This window comes from Tiliqua scincoides, chromosome 12 (genome assembly GCF_035046505.1).
Source record: "Tiliqua scincoides isolate rTilSci1 chromosome 12, rTilSci1.hap2, whole genome shotgun sequence".
In the NCBI taxonomy this organism is placed as follows: domain Eukaryota; kingdom Metazoa; phylum Chordata; class Lepidosauria; order Squamata; family Scincidae; genus Tiliqua; species Tiliqua scincoides.
Genome location: NC_089832.1, coordinates 2,466,005 through 2,481,290, shown reverse-complemented (window position 1 = coordinate 2,481,290; position 15,286 = coordinate 2,466,005). Strand labels below are relative to the sequence as shown.

The window sequence follows — 15,286 nt, the reverse complement described above, 5'->3', positions numbered from 1 at the left end:
ATGTAATAGTTCCATCAAAGCAACAATTATGACTGGGAAGGGGAAAAGATACAGAAACAGACAGCTGATAGCTAGTTGGCATCCTTCAGTCTCGGAAGACTCTGGTATCGCGCTCTGAATGGCGGTTCTGGAACAGAGTGTCCTCTCCAGTGCGCGAAGCCTGGGTAAGGTAGATACGGATAGACTGTTTCCCATGCAGCAAATCTCTCCTCTCCACGTCGCTGAAATGGTCCAATGGAAAGGCAGAAGCCAATACTGTTGGTTCCAGCGGCGTCGCAGGAGTTGCCAGAACGTGACTGTGTTCAGCCATGAACTGCCTCAGGGACTCCGGCTCCGGATTTTGCCTCGAGGTTGACTCCTGAAGCCTTTTCTGTAACTGGATGTAGCCACAAGGCAGTGGAGGTTTGGGATCAGTTTTCTCTGACCTTCCCCCAAACTCCCATGGTACACCAGTGGACTATTTGCGGCACATCAGTGCGCTATGGCACACTGGTTGAAAATAAATTGAGTTACAAGAAGCAGGAAGTTCTTGGTTTATACAGCAATCCCTTGACTTTCACCCGCTTAACTTTCATTGCTCTGCTATTTCAGTGTTGGGCTAGAAGGCAAAATAGCCAGTGCAGAGTGGAGAAACCCCATTGTGGGGCTTGGGGCTTTCTCTGAGGAAAGAGGAGAAAGTCCCCTTCCCCCAAGATCACTTCCAGTGGCTGCCACAGTGCTGCACGATGCAGTAGTAGTGCATGAGCCCCACGATGAGCTGCCTTCCCAGGCTAACGAGTCCCATCCACCTGGTATCAGACAGCTGATACTGGCATGCAAATTGTCCCCCAAATTGTCTCTTTCTCTCTACACACTGCAGGTCGGAGGAAGCAAGTGGATCACAGAAGATGCATGAGAAGAGTCAAGAACGCGTGGCACACATCTTCCAGTACACCGAAGGTTTATCTGTTCTGCCCTCTTCTTTTCCACAGTGACCTCCCAGATGCCTCTGAGAAATCCCATGTTTTGTCTAACCTGAGCCTCCTGCCAAATGTACGAGTATCCTACTGGAAGAGTCCACTCTGAATATTATAAGCAAGGGACAGAAATGGTCTTCATCCATTTCTCCCCAGCCATGCACAAATGTGGCAGCAGAAAAAAAGATGCAGCTCTCTCCCTGGTTTGGAAGCCTCTCATGCTTCCCATTTAGCACAAAACTGTCAAAAGGAAAGTGTGGGAAAAACTATGGCCTGGCTGTCCTTTAAGCATGAAATGGGTGGGAAGCCACTCTGTCCGTGGGGAGGTGGGGAATGGACACTTAGGAAAATGATGGGGCAAGTGGAGACTCACTGACGCAAACTGCAGGCACACAAGGATGCTTAGGATGGGGTACATGAAGATGACTCACAGAGGTCACCAATTTCCAGAGAATATTCTCTCTTTCTCTCTCTCATGCATGCACACCCACTTCTCTTTTAAAATTTCTTTTCTTTGCACAGCAAGCTCTCCCGCCATATGAGTTTTGTTCCCTTTTTAATCAGACCCGACATACAGATGTCAGCTGCCTCTCAGTTAAGTCAACAGGACTGCCACGTCTCTCATACCCTTTGGCTGGATTCCACAGACTGCTGCTTGATCTTTTCCGGAGAACATAATCCTCTACCTTAAGGGCCAGGGAACACACACACTCCCTCCCCGAGAAGGCTTCTCCAGGGCCCGGCCTCTTCTCCTCCCATGGCTGAAGTGCCCGGCAGGCTTTGATGGCCCAGCGCACAAAGACTGCTTGTCGGGAGTGATAGCCTGAAAATCCAGTTCTGGAGACCCTTTAAATATGCACGCAAACTCAGCTAGGAAGCAACAATGCAGGCTTGCCAGATACCAGCCCATACTGCAGACCAAGGAATTTTCTTATAAGCAAGCACCCACAAGCAATGTTCCCTGCAAGGAAGCCATGCAGGCATATCTCTGAGTGTCTCCTTGCTCCCCTTTCCATACAGGAAACAGCAGCTCTCTTTGCAGAGTCTTAGCAGCCTAGAATTGGAGGGGACCTCAGAATCATAGAATTCCAAGGTTCAACCTCCAGTAAGTGAAGATGCTGCGACCAGCCCATGCAGGCAAGCACTTTACCAGATCACACCATGGCCCACCTGGCCCACTGTTCCTGCCAAGAATCCCAGCAGCCGATACTCCACCAGAAACCGGCCAGCAGCCCCACCTGAGCACCTCAGCCTACCTTCTGCACAACCCTGGTGGAGGAATTACAGAGGGTCCTTGAAATGCAAGAAGAGCCATTCTGGATCAGAGCAAAGGCACCACCAGTCCATTCCCCATGCCCCGCACCACCACAGTACCCAACCAGATGGTTCTGGGAGCCCACAAACAAGGGCTGAAGGCAAATTGCCCTCATCATCTGGTATCCAAAGACAGGATGTTCTTGGACACAAAGGAGCTGTTTAGCTGGTCCAAGAACCACCCTGGTTGCATCACACCAAAATTCTACCTACTCTAGCATTCTACTTCCTGCTAGTTGCCCATCAAGTACCTCCAGAAAGGCCACAAGCAAGGCTTCAGGGCCTGTTGCTCTCTGATACACTGCCTCGGAATTTGGAGGATCCACCTCCGACCCCAGCACCTTGTGTTAACACAGTGAAGGTGGAGGAGGGGGCCATGAGCACTGCTCTCCCAGCACAAACACATATAGAATAAGTGAAAGGAACGCTTTTTGGGAAACATTCTCCGAGAAAGAACAGTCCAGCTTCTTCAAGCAGCAATTTTAGTGAGATTTCTCGAGCACGCTCAATTCAAGAGAGGGAGGACAAGGAGAGCCCTTCTGCTTTTTAAGACCTTTGCATAAAATCTTGGAGAGTAGAAAAAGAAATTATTAATTCTGTCCTTTCTGTGTCTTTGTTGGGCACCATGTGCCGTGTCTGGGCTTCGGCAATTTGAAACGCCGGAGGCCGTGCTGGGAATCTGAAGCTGCCCCTAATTTGCTCTGACCAAAGAAACGGTTTCGGTTTCTCACAAGGCATTTTGGTCTGCCTTATCATCTAAAGGTGAGAAGCCAGGAACTCGTTAATTACAAGCCTCTGTTCTGCAGAGATACATTTACAGGGGGGGAAAAATAAAACTCTCCTTTGGGTGCTTTGGGGTTTTTGCAGCTTTGCCTGTGCTAAAGCTATTCCAGGTCCCAAATTCCACACTGCTACAGTACTTGAGTCAACTGACTATCAGGAATCCTAAGTTCAATTCTTTGCATTTTAGGATGCTACGGAGGTAGTAAATACTGTGGGGGGGTTTTGCCAACAGTCTAGGGGGCAGACACCAAAATAAGAGTGCCTGTTCTCCATGCTTGCACACTGACATCAAACTGCCCCTGTTCAGCAGTTACATTTTGCAGACATATTGCACCTACTTTTCTTTTAGTGGGCTGTGAGGTCACATGGCTAGGAGGAGAGTGCGGCCATGACGTTCTCTCCAGGTTCACAGAAATGGTGAGTTGGGGCTGCCGGAAAGAAGATTCCCATCCTCGTGATACTCAAACGGTGGACTGATCTGAGGCAGCAGTGGCGGATACAAGGCCAGACATGTGCTCTGAATAAAGTGCAAAATGGGAAATGACAGGAAGCTGCCATCCTGTGTCAGACCGTCACTCGCATCATATTGTCCATCCACCCTGAGACTTTCCAGGGATTTGGCTTTCACCAGGAAAAGCCATGAACAGAACCAGGGGGAGCATCAGCAATGAAAGCAGGTGCTTCACTTTGCAATGAGAGTTATAGTCGTGCGCACAGAGAAGCAAAAAGGCACCATGAGCACTGCATGACAATGCTCTTATTGGCCAAGTCACAGCCAAAATCAACAGGTGATTCTGTTTCTCCCACGTGGAGACACAGGAATGGTGGCAGCTTTCATTGCTGCTTCCAGCTGCACAACAGGCAAAGACACAGAAGCCCCAACAAAAAAAACACACAACAAAACAGCCACACTCCCACTCTACAGTGGGTGCATGTAGGACCACTCCCCAGGGACAACCCTGCATGTGGATGTGCTTAAAACCCTTGCATCAATTCCAGCATCCTAGTATGGCCTAATGGCATTTTTGCTAAACCGCATCCATTTATTGATTTTATCGAGAACAAATCTTGGGCTCTCCAACTGCCTAAGAAGTGTACTTTGCTCTGAACTGTCTGCATGCTATTTTTAAAGCTGACTTTTACACTTTTGGGCAACAATGCGCAGTTTCACCAAACTGTGGCACCAAATTCTACATGCAAAAAAACTGTTACCAAAAAAAAAAAAAAAACCCCACCATCGTTTTGAAAATGGAAGTGTCTAGCGCTGGGCCCAACCCATGTGACACAAACAGGCTCCTGAACACAAACGGTTCTATTCCCTGCTTCGCACAATTCCGGCTGTTTGCAAGGAAGGGCGTAGAAAGAGGAAGTTTAAAAAAAAAATCTGGCTGCAAAGAGGGGCCTCCCTTTCCCAAATGGAAGTCAGAGGCTATCTGCAAAAAGTCAGGAACAGATTGCGCAGAGGGTCAGATTTATGCACCCCCTGGATGGAGCAACAGAAGCTCTTGCATGGAAAAACACAGCTACTTGTGACCCAAACAGCCTGGAAACAGGAAGTGAGGAGAAATTACCCAGCATCGGCCTCTCGCGTGAGGAACTAGGGTAGAGAAACCAGCATTTCCTGTCATTATTTGCCTTTGTTCTGCGTCCTCCAGGACCACGGAGCAGAGGCCTTTGCAGCTCGGAGTTTTATTTTTAAGTGTGCAAATTCCAGAGTCTGACTCCAGGACTCCCCAGGACTTGAGCAAATAATTCCAGGGAAGCGAAGGGGGGAGGCCACTTCTGGAAAGATGCATGCCACATTCCTAACTCCTGAACTGCATGACGCTTTTAGCGTCTCCTCTCACCAATGTGCGGCGTGCTGCACAAGAGCACCAGAAGCTGCCGTTTCACGAGTGATGCATTTAATCGGTCCACGCCTCTTACACACACACACACAAACACACACACACACACACACACACAAAACAGGTCAGGCAGCCACCCCTTTTGGAGAAACTTTGCATTACAACCCGTGCATTTTGCAAAAGGGCGGTTTCCATGCGCTGCATAACCTTTTCCGCCTGCGTCCACATGCTCACCACACGTTGAGAAAATAAAGATGTCTGCCTCCTACCTCATCTTTCTAAACTCTGCCACCCTCTGACTCCGCCAAGGAGCTGCTGACGTTCAGAGGTTTTGCCTCTCCAAGTAAGACACCCTCCTCTGAGATCCTGTTGCTGCCATTACCGAAAAGGCTCCCAACTGTCACCAAATATCCCCAGGGCTGCGGGCTGGGGTTTTTTGGGGGGGCAGGGGGGGTTCAGTCAGTTGTTGTTCCACGCCAAGGACAGAACAATAAACAGCAGTCTGCAAAAGGCAGCCGAGGCAGTCAGATGTGCCGCCAAAACCTCCCAATTCTCTCTCTCTCTCTCTCTCCTACAAAAAAAGAGAGAGACCGCCCTCCTTCAGGAAGGCTGCCAACAAGCCCTCGATCATGAGGCTGTTTTCAGAGCTGAACAGAGATCTTATTGAGGCAGCTTACGGCCTCCTGCAAGACATTTGACAACAGATCGGATTACACGCACACTCACATTCGGCCTCGTTTTAGGAGCCGAGGAACCTCTGGACACGGCAGCGGTGGTACGGCCTCCGCAAGCGGCAGCGATGCACAGTCAACGAGGGAGGACCGTTACGCTAAAAACTTTGTGGGCAGTTCCCTCTCCGAATGACTCACCAACACAGGCAGCCAAAAGGGTGTTTGCTACAACAGCACACCACCACCGACGGGCTCTGCTACAGAACAAGACACTAGTCAACATGAGGAGCGCACCTCTCAAAACGACATCCAGGCCAGGCGCAGACTGCCGGCCTTCTCGCTGCTGCTGCAGAAAACTGTGCCCGTCATCCAGGCTGATCTGGCTGGCTCAAAACAGGCCACATGATGAGGAAACTGGACCTCAACCTGTTCTGCCAAGTTGGCATTCAGAAAATTGAGAGGTGGGGTGTTTTAGCATTCGGTAAGCGTGACATGGTGGGCCAACAAGGCGCAAAGACACACCAATGTGCTTTTAAGGCAGAAATGGGCAACATGTCTGACACTGAGATAGACCAGTCACAAGCTGGAGGACCATGGCAAATTTAAGACCATAGGAACATAGGAAAAGCCCAGCTGGATCAGGCCAAAAGCCCATCTAACCCAGCCTCCTGTATATCACAGTGGCCAACCAGATGCCCCAGGGAGCACACAAGACCACGAGAGACCTGAATCCTGGTGCCCTCTCTTGCATCTGGCATTCTGACATAGCCCATTTCTAAAATCAGGAGATTGCACAAATACATCATGGCTTGTAACCTGTGATGGACATTTTCTCCAGAAATTTGTCCAATCCTTTTTAAAGGCATCCAGGCCAGATGCCATCAGCACATCATGTGGCAAGCAGTTCCACAGACTAATTGCACAGTGGGTAAATAAATATTTTGAGCACTGGGACACTCAGTTTTAGTGGCTGTCCCCTGGTTCTGGTATTGTGTGAGAGAGAAAAAAACATTCACCTATCCGATTTATCCATCCCAAATTTGTGTGTGTACACTATAATTCGCACATATATACATGAGGGCGGAACTCATATGCCTCTTGCTTTAATGCCACCAAATAAATTTAAGGTAGAGGGTGCCACACAAGGCATCTGGAGAAACACAACTGTGGTACGCTGTGGTTTTTGAACTGTAAGCGCCATCTCAGAGAGAAATCTGGACTGAGCCTTGTTGCTCCACAGCGCTCCCCCCAATGATGGCAGGAAGGGGTAGTGCAGCCAGGCAACCCAAGAAAACGTCAAGTGACCTGGGGGGCTGACAAGGTCCTGGCTGGGCCTACATAAGAACTCTCCCAGGCTTCACTCTTCAACAGGAGTCTCTCATCTGCAAGAGAAGGGGAGCCCCTTCCCTTACCTAGGACGCAACGACCACGCCACCTCAGACCAAGTCACCTGCCTCCAGCCCTTAGGATCCAGATCTGACTGTTCCAAGACCTCACTACTGGGCAGTGCGACCACTTTTCGCCTCCAGCCTTGCTCGGTCCTGACAACAGCATGCATTCACCACTCTTCCGGTTCTGAAATTGCTTTTCAATGTTATGAAAAATGCCGGTCAGTCCCAAAGCACAGGCCAATAGATTTAGAAAGTCAGGAAAGCTGAAACACCACAAATGCTGGGATCTGAGCTGCCTGCACCGGTGTGGAGATGACAGCTTGTCAGACAGATGTGTACAACAGCACAGCTCCACGGAACCGAAAAGGACACAAATAGAGGATTCTACACCTTTTTCACAGAGCGATCAATCACATTTGCATCCACTTGGATTTGTACCTCCAGGGTGCTCATGGAAGAATCTGTGGGAGCCCTGTCCTATTTCACCTTCACAACCTTGCAAGGTAGGCAAGAGACAGTGATGGCCCAAGGTCACCCAGTGAGCCTCAACACTCTACATACACCCACTCATGTGTGTCTGGCTGAGCACATCATATGCAAAAGAAACCCCATTTCATTTCCATCTCCTTGGAACACACCCAACTTTTGCTGTACAGCATCGCATAACATCAGGGTGTGTGTGTGTGTGGGTGTCACAGGTCCTGGCAACCTCTGCACACCCTGCCAAAGTTCAACACTGAGCATCACAGTCATTCCTCAAAGAAAGAGGGGCAAGCTGGGAGGGATTCCACATCAGAGGCCTTCCTCTCACAAAGCCTACAAAAGGGCGAAGCTCATGTAAATGCATGTATTAATGGCACACAACATTCCCTGCTTAAAGGAACTTAGCATGTCAGCATAGAACCAGGCCTTACATGATAGTTTTCTAAGTGGAGGACACTGTGCTATACAATGACCAACTGTGCAATATTGGGAGCCCTCACCTGCCATCTGAAGTGCCCCCAAACACTGACCATCCACTCAGGGGACATCCCGAGTTGGGCTGTGCTGCTAGCATCAGACAAGAGTCTACTGTGGTTCTCGGTGCTGTTCCAGCAGTCACCAAGGATGCTTTCAGAATAGCATGAGTAGGGTGTCCAAATACGACCTGGAAAACTCCTCTCCTTTCAAAGTTACTGTGCAGAAGAGGAAAGTTCCACAGGGGCTGTTCGTAAGGTGGCAGAGCTTTAGGGTGAGAAACCTTCATGGGGAACGGCGCTGTCAAGGAATCGGAGCCGGGACGGCTAAATAGAACCTCCAGGTACCAAGGAATGTACCTCTGAGTGCCAGATGGCTCAACATGGCATCTTTTCCAGTGGCTTGCTGGTGTCTCTTGTGTAATTTTTTATATTGTGAGACATTTGGGGACAGGAACCGTTGACTGATTTTATTATGGAAACCACTTTGTGAGCTACTCCTGTTGAAAAGCAGTATATAGATATTCTTAATAATAATAACATAGTCATCATTTTCTAGGCAGGCCTCTCCCTCCCCTCCCCTCCCCTCTGCTGTCTTTTTCTGGAGGTTCAGAGCCCTGTCATTTTCCAGGTGTTTACAAAACCCTGCCTGCACCACGTACACTGGAGAAGCTGGTGCAATAAGGATCCCACTGATCTTCCATGCCCTGCTTGTGGAGATCTCCCAGAAGCAACTGACCATCCACTAATGGAAGCAGGACACTGGGCAGCCGGGAGCTCTGCCCTGACCCAGCAGGATGCTTTCCAGGAGTAAAAAACTGGCACCTGCCAACACCCCACCTCCTGGTGACTCAAAGACCAGCTCCCACTGGGACAAAAGGATGCCAACACCCCCCCCCCTCCCTTGCAGTTCCTCCCTATTTTGGCCATAATACGCACTGCTGCTGCAGCGGCTGCAGGTTGCCTGCTGGCATGCTGTCCGCTGCCAGAGCCCTTCCTGAAACCACGGCGCAATGACAGCTCAAGGAGAAGGAGTTTTGTCTGCCTCAGCCCTCTTTGCTCCTGCCCTCAGGAAGCTGCAGGGCTGGCCCTCCAGGCTACTGTCAGGAGAAAATAAAACCTGGTGCACTTTCAAGAGCCATTTGAGTTTTTACAGGTCTTATTGATCAGAACAAGAGCTCGCTTGGCTCCCAGTTAATGGAGTGCGGACTCGGCTTCTACAAAGAAGGGGTGCCAAATTTTATTTACTTCCAGGATGGCCTCCGGATAGGGCCACATGGCCAACCAGTTAGGTTTGGCTGTCAGGACATCACAAGGGAAAGCACAGCTTTCAGGCCTCACTCCGCGGGGTGCAGGTTTCTGCAGGTGCCTCCTCTAGTGATCTCCAAGACCATGGGGAGTGCATTGCAAGGGGAGCCAACACTCTTTTTACTAAGTGTGCTTCCCTGTTTCAACGGAGCCCAATGCCTTCCCTCCACCAAAATGTATTCTTGCCCATTTATTTCAAAGTATTTCATCATTTTACAAGCCATTTTACAAGTCCAGGCATTTCGGCTGAGCAAGTGATTACCCAATTCTGCACAAGCCCACACACATGTGCCTAAAATCTGGGAAGGATGCCTTAACAACATGGATGCCTTAGCACAGGATGATTTCTGCTAACTGACCCACAGTGACTGCTAGCCATGAGTGGGTCGTATCCGGGGTTTTATTTTTCGATGCATCTGGACCCTGGCAAGACATGCCACACAGAGAACCCCCTTGCAGGGCCGTATCTGTTTGGCTCTGAGCCACTCAGAAGACATTCTCCCCCACTGGTCTGTACCTGCAGACCTGTGTGTAAGTGCATGCCCATGTGTGTATCTCTGTGTGTTGAGTGCCCTGTGCACATGTATGATTTGCACTTGTACTCACCAGAGCCTACCCCTGGGGTGTTTTCCAACCAGAGGGCTCCACCTTGCAACCCGTGACTTGAGGCTCGGCAAGCATGCCCCTGAGCGGCTGCAGAGCGCATTTCGCTCGTTACCAAAAGCCCTGGTGCCAGCAGGGACAGGGTTTCCAGCCCCAGGAGTGTGGCTTGCAAACAGGAGGGCATCGCTGCAGGTTCGCCGTCCAGGTGCCCCAGGACTCTGTGGGGCTTTTTCCCACACAGAGTGGGAAAGGGATCCCTTTTCTGGGCCAGAGGACCACCCCCCCCCGCTCTCCTGCCTTCTGGGGGCGGGTTCCTCCTCCTCCTCCTCCTCCATGAGTCAGCAGCCAGGAGGTGCCACCGCAGGGGCCTGGCAGAGCTGTCACCAGGTAGGTGGCCTCTCCTCTCCAAGGACTGCAGCGCAGGGCGCGGGATCTCCCCTTCGGGGGCCAGCTGGGGAGGGGAGGCGTGGCCTGGCTAGCTGGCAGCTCCAGGCTCCCGGCGCACGTGGGGAAGGACGGGGTCGGGCGGCGGCGGCGCGCAGGCGAGCCCCGCCGCCAACCCTGCGCGCTCCTGTCCCTTTGTTTCCAGGCAGACTCGAGTGCGGCGGCGGCGGCAGGAGCGGGCACGAACGCGCATGTGTTCCCCGGCGCCCGGGCGGGCTGGCCAGCCTTCCCCCGGGACCTCTCCCCGATCCTCGCCCCCTCCCTTCCCTGGCAGCCCCAACCCCACCCTTCCCGCCCCGCGGAGACCCGGCAGCCGCCAGGCCAGCCCCCTCCCGTCTCCAAAGCCCGGGGCTTGCGCAGCCAACTTCCAGGCAACCCACGCAGGAGTTGGCCGACACACCCAGGCTGCGGTCCGAGGCACACTTCCCTGGGAGTAAGGCCCGTCGAGCGCTGCGGAGCTGACTTCCCAGTAGGCATGCAGAGGCTGGACCAGGGAACTGGTCCGAAGAGTTTCCCTCCTCCTCCCCCCCTCCAGGATCGTGCCCAGCAGGGGCTCCCAGTGGCGTAGCTAGAGGGGGGCAAAGCACTAACAGCCCCACTCTAGGCGTGTCTACTCGTAAATAAGCCCCATTTGAGTCAAGGGGGCTTACTCCTGGAAAGTGTGGATAGGATGGGCAGACGCCTGGGCGCACCGTGCAAGGATCGTGCCCAGCAGGGGCTCCCAAAGGACCAGTGGCGTAGCTAGAGGGGGGCAAAGCCCTAAGGCGCCTGGACGCCCCGTGCAAGCGGTGCTCCCCCCCGCCCGGAACGGCTCCGAAGGGGAGGCGCCGCTTGCACAGCGAGTCCAGCCAGGCGCCTGCCAAACTAAGTGCCTTGCCCCCTCCTCTAGCTACGCCACTGCAGCTTTGGGAGCCCTGCTGGGCACGATCCTGGGACGGGGCGTCCCGGCGCCTGCCAACTTGATGCTTTGCCCCCCCAGCTATGCCACTGCGAACTCCTCCACCCACCCCCGGCAGTCTCGGGAAGAGCCCGGGCTCCCCGCCAACATCGGGGTGCCACGCCGCCTGCCAGGCCGGGTGACACCGAAACGCCGCCTTCGCCAAGGTGACATCGCGCCCCGGCGCCGGCCCAGCCGGAGAAGGCGCCCCCCACCCCGATCCCCCGCTGTCGAGCCACCGCTCCGAGAAAGGTCGTTCCTTCCTGCCCTGGCGGCGGCGGCAGCAGACGTGGCCCCCTCTCTCCGCCAGTCCCTGGCCCGGCCGGGGCTCCGCTGGCCCCCCTTTCCCACCGCCTCCCGTGGGCTCTACTTCCGAGGAGACGCGGCCGGGCCGGGCTCCCCGCCCTTGGCAGGAGCGGCGCACTCACCTTGGGCTTCGGTCCGCGCTAGCAGGGGCGGGGCCGGGCCGGGCGGCGGCGGCCCATGGAGGCGCCGGGGCAGAAGCGCAGAGGCCGCGGCGCGGCGCGGCGGGGCTCGGGCGGCTGCGGCGGGCTCGCCTCCTGCCTAGCGGGGGTGGCTCCGGCGGGCCGCCATGTTCACGTGCGCCACGGAGGCGGAGCTGCGGCGGCGGCGGGGCACTCGCGGGCTCCGCCAGGCGGGCGAGGCCGGCCAGCAGGGGAGCGGAGGCGCGGCATGGCCTCGCGCGTAATTGCGCACCGCCCGCGCTTGCCAGGCACTCGCCGGCCGCCTCCTCCAGGCCGGGCTGCCCAGCAGAGGGGCACCTGGCCGGGACGCGGCGGCCCCCAGCCCCAGCCCAGGCGGGTCTACTCAGAAGCAGGCTCCGCCGGGCGCAGTGGAGTCCAGGCTGCAGTCCTAGGCTCACTTTCCTGGGAGGAAGCCCCATCGGTGGCGTAGCTGGAGGGGGCACGCGCGGCCTGGCTGGGAGGTGGGCGAGCCAGGCTCCGAAGGGAGGGGCCGCTCCCCCACTCCAGCTACGCCACCAAGCCCCATTGACTAGAATGAACCTACTTCTGAGGCAGAGGACTGGGCTCCCCGCTGGTGCCGTGGCTGGAATAGGTGGCCTCCTGGCGGCCAGATCCCCCCCCCCCACACACACACACCCCACCATGTCTGAATTGACTCATGGTCAGGCCACTGGGCTTGGAGGTGCTCTGGGTACTCATAGAGATCGGGACAGAAATGGAACCAGTAAGCAGTGTGGCATTAAAGTAATATGTGGTGTATGGGGGGGGCAGGTGAGGCAGAGCCTCCCCAGGTGCGCAAGTGGCTTGAGAGTGCATTGGACCAGGGTGGCCTTCCGTATGAGGAAAGACTACGGCGTTTGGGCCTCTTCAGTCTCGAAAAGAGGTGCCTGAGGGGGGACATGACTGAGACATACAAAATTATGCAGGGGATGGACAGAGTGGATAGGGAGATGCTCTTTACACTCTCACATAACACCAGAACCAGGGGACATCCACTCAAATTGAGCGTTGGGAGAGTTAGAACAGACAAAAGAAAATATTTCTTTACTCATGGTTGGCCTGTGGAACTCCTTGCCACAGGATGTGGTGATGGCGTCTGGCCTGGACGCCTTTAAAAGGGGATTGGACAAGTTTCTGGAGGAAAACTCCATTACATTACAAGCCATGATGTGTATGCGCAACCTCCTGATTTTAGAAATGGGCTATGTCAGAATGCCAGATGCAAGGGAGGGCACCAGGATGAGGTCTCTTGTTATCTGGTGTGCTCCCAGGGGCATTTGGTGGGCCGCTGTGAGATACAGGAAGCTGGACTAGATGGGCCTATGGCCTGATCCAGTGGGGCTGTTCTTATGACCAAAAGCCCTGTGGCATCTTGAAGGCAAACATGTCTTGTCGCATGGTTTCCATCCGCTGCAAGAATCAGAGGCGTAACTAGAAGTCCTGGCATGGGCAGGGGGCAGGCAGTGACGTCACATGACATTGTGATGCCACCTCTGGGTTCTCCCTAGAGGAGGAGATGCTGGCGGCTTTGTACCCCCATTCCTTCTCCAGTGGAGGCTCCCCAAGGGCTCCCAAGGGGAGCCTCCACAGGAGAAGGAATGAAGAGTGCAAAGCTGCCAGCACCTTCATCTCCAGGGAGAACCCAGAAGTGTCTGCTTGCATGTTGTGCCCGACTGGCATAGCACCCGGGGCAGGTGCCCCTCAGGCTCTACCCTAGTTACACCTCTAGCAGGAACTATCGTCTTTGGAGGACAAATCCATCCAGAATCACATGCTCCACAATAGGTGGTGAGTCAAGGAGGAAAAACCACAGCTTGTAAACAGTGAGGATTGTAGACCATACCACGCAAAGCATAAATGCAAAGCTCCAAACATGCTATACCTAGGTTCTCAAATGTCTTAGCATCAGGACGCGCTTCGTAGAATAAGAATCTGTTGGGATCCACCAGAAGTGATGTCATTAACCTGGAAGTGATGTCATAGCCGGAAGGGACACCATCAGTTCAGGCTCCGAATCCAAGCTGCAGTCGGCCAAAGGTCCCATTACACAGCACACTCCTGCTGCTATTTTGCATAGCTCAGAATTCAAACATTCCTGCTCAGGAGTGAAAGCAGTATGCAAACTTGGATCCTTCTCCAGCCATGCAGCCCTTCCCCCTGTCCAGCATCCCATCTTTCCACCTCTTCAAGGCAAAGCACTATGTCTCTCTCCCACCAGGAGCTTTCTAAGCCCAACAACTCAGTACCCTGTATTTTCATAAGAGCATAAGAACAGCTCTGCTGGATCAGGCCAAAGGCCCATCTAGTCCAGCTTCCTGTATCCCACAGCGGCCCACCAAATACCTGAGGGAGAAATGCCATTTTGACCAAGTCCATCTGGAGCCCCAAGCAGCAGCGAAACAGTCTGCCAAGAAAGAAAGAGAGAGAGAGAGAGAGAGAGACACGGTGACCACGAAGCCCAGCAAGGTGACTTCCTGGCTGGCACAGTCAAGTGCACTGATTTGCTTGCTGTGTTTGGAATTCTGGACCAAAGCAGCCGGAGGAGGTCAGGCGGGGACAAGCAGGCCAGAGACAGCTGTTGCCTCTTCACACGCCTGACAAATTTGTGGATTCTTGATTCCCTGCTTCATGGCCCTTTGCTGCATTCAGGCAGCCTCAGGTTTCATTACTTTCAATTAATAGGACTGTCAGTGCTCAGCTAGATCTGCCACGTACAGCGTAGTGACCTCCTGACACACACATGCACCCCAAGTTCCAGCTACATGTGGCGAGGCCCCCTGGGCCTTACATAGTGTCAGGGGGAGCCTGTTGGATGACTGTGAGCTAGAGGTATTTGTCACCAGTGAGTAAGATAGGTTTACACCCTAGGTCAGTGTTTCTCAAACTGTGAGTTGGGGAGCCCTAGCCAATTTCAGGTGGATCCACATTCATTTCAATATTTTATTTTCAGTATATTAGACCTGATACTATCGTGGTATGTGGCTGCATTTGGGGAATTGTTACAGACCTGTACTTTGAACAGGCTACTACTCTGTGTATGCTTTAAACAATGACAGCAAATGGGACGTACTCCTGGGTTGAGTGTGGGTAGAATTGCAACCTAGGATTGTTAAACATTGCCCTGCTTGATGATGTCACTTCCGGTCATGACATCACTTCCAGTGGGTCCCAACAGATTCTTATTCTAAAAAGTGGCTCCCGGTGCTAAAAGTGTGAGAACCACTGCCCTAAATCTTATTAAACACAATGGACTTACATCTGAGCAAGGTAAACAACACAGTTTTCAAACACCTCCACTGTGAGCCCACTCCTATGCAGGTCTGCTCAGAAGTAAGTCCTGTTACGGTCAATGGGGCTTACTCCCAGGTCAGAGTGGATAGGATTGCAGCTAGGCAGCCCAATTCTAAGCTGTGTTGGCGTAGCCTGCATTGCATCCAATTCAGCTCAGGAGGTGGCTGGAGGTCTCTTCAGGGTAAGGGAGTAGAGCAGGGGTGTCCAAAGTTTTTGGCAGGAGGGCCACATCGTCTCTCTGACACTGTGTAGGGGGCCGGGGGGGAAGAATTAAAATTTGAATAAATTTACATAAGTTTA

General features: G+C 53.3%; 1 protein-coding gene across 3 annotated transcripts in view; it reads right to left on the bottom strand.

The window, feature by feature from the left end:
- The window catches only part of MBNL3 (muscleblind like splicing regulator 3), a 106,209-nt gene extending 94,418 nt beyond the window's left edge, over positions 1–11,791 (bottom strand). For all 3 annotated transcript variants that reach the window (XR_010794999.1, XM_066639860.1, XM_066639862.1), the window contains exon 1: positions 11,639–11,791. The gene's annotated coding sequence lies outside the window, so the exon portion shown is untranslated. The remainder of the gene's footprint in view (positions 1–11,638) is intronic.
- Positions 11,792–15,286: the final 3,495 nt, after the last annotated feature.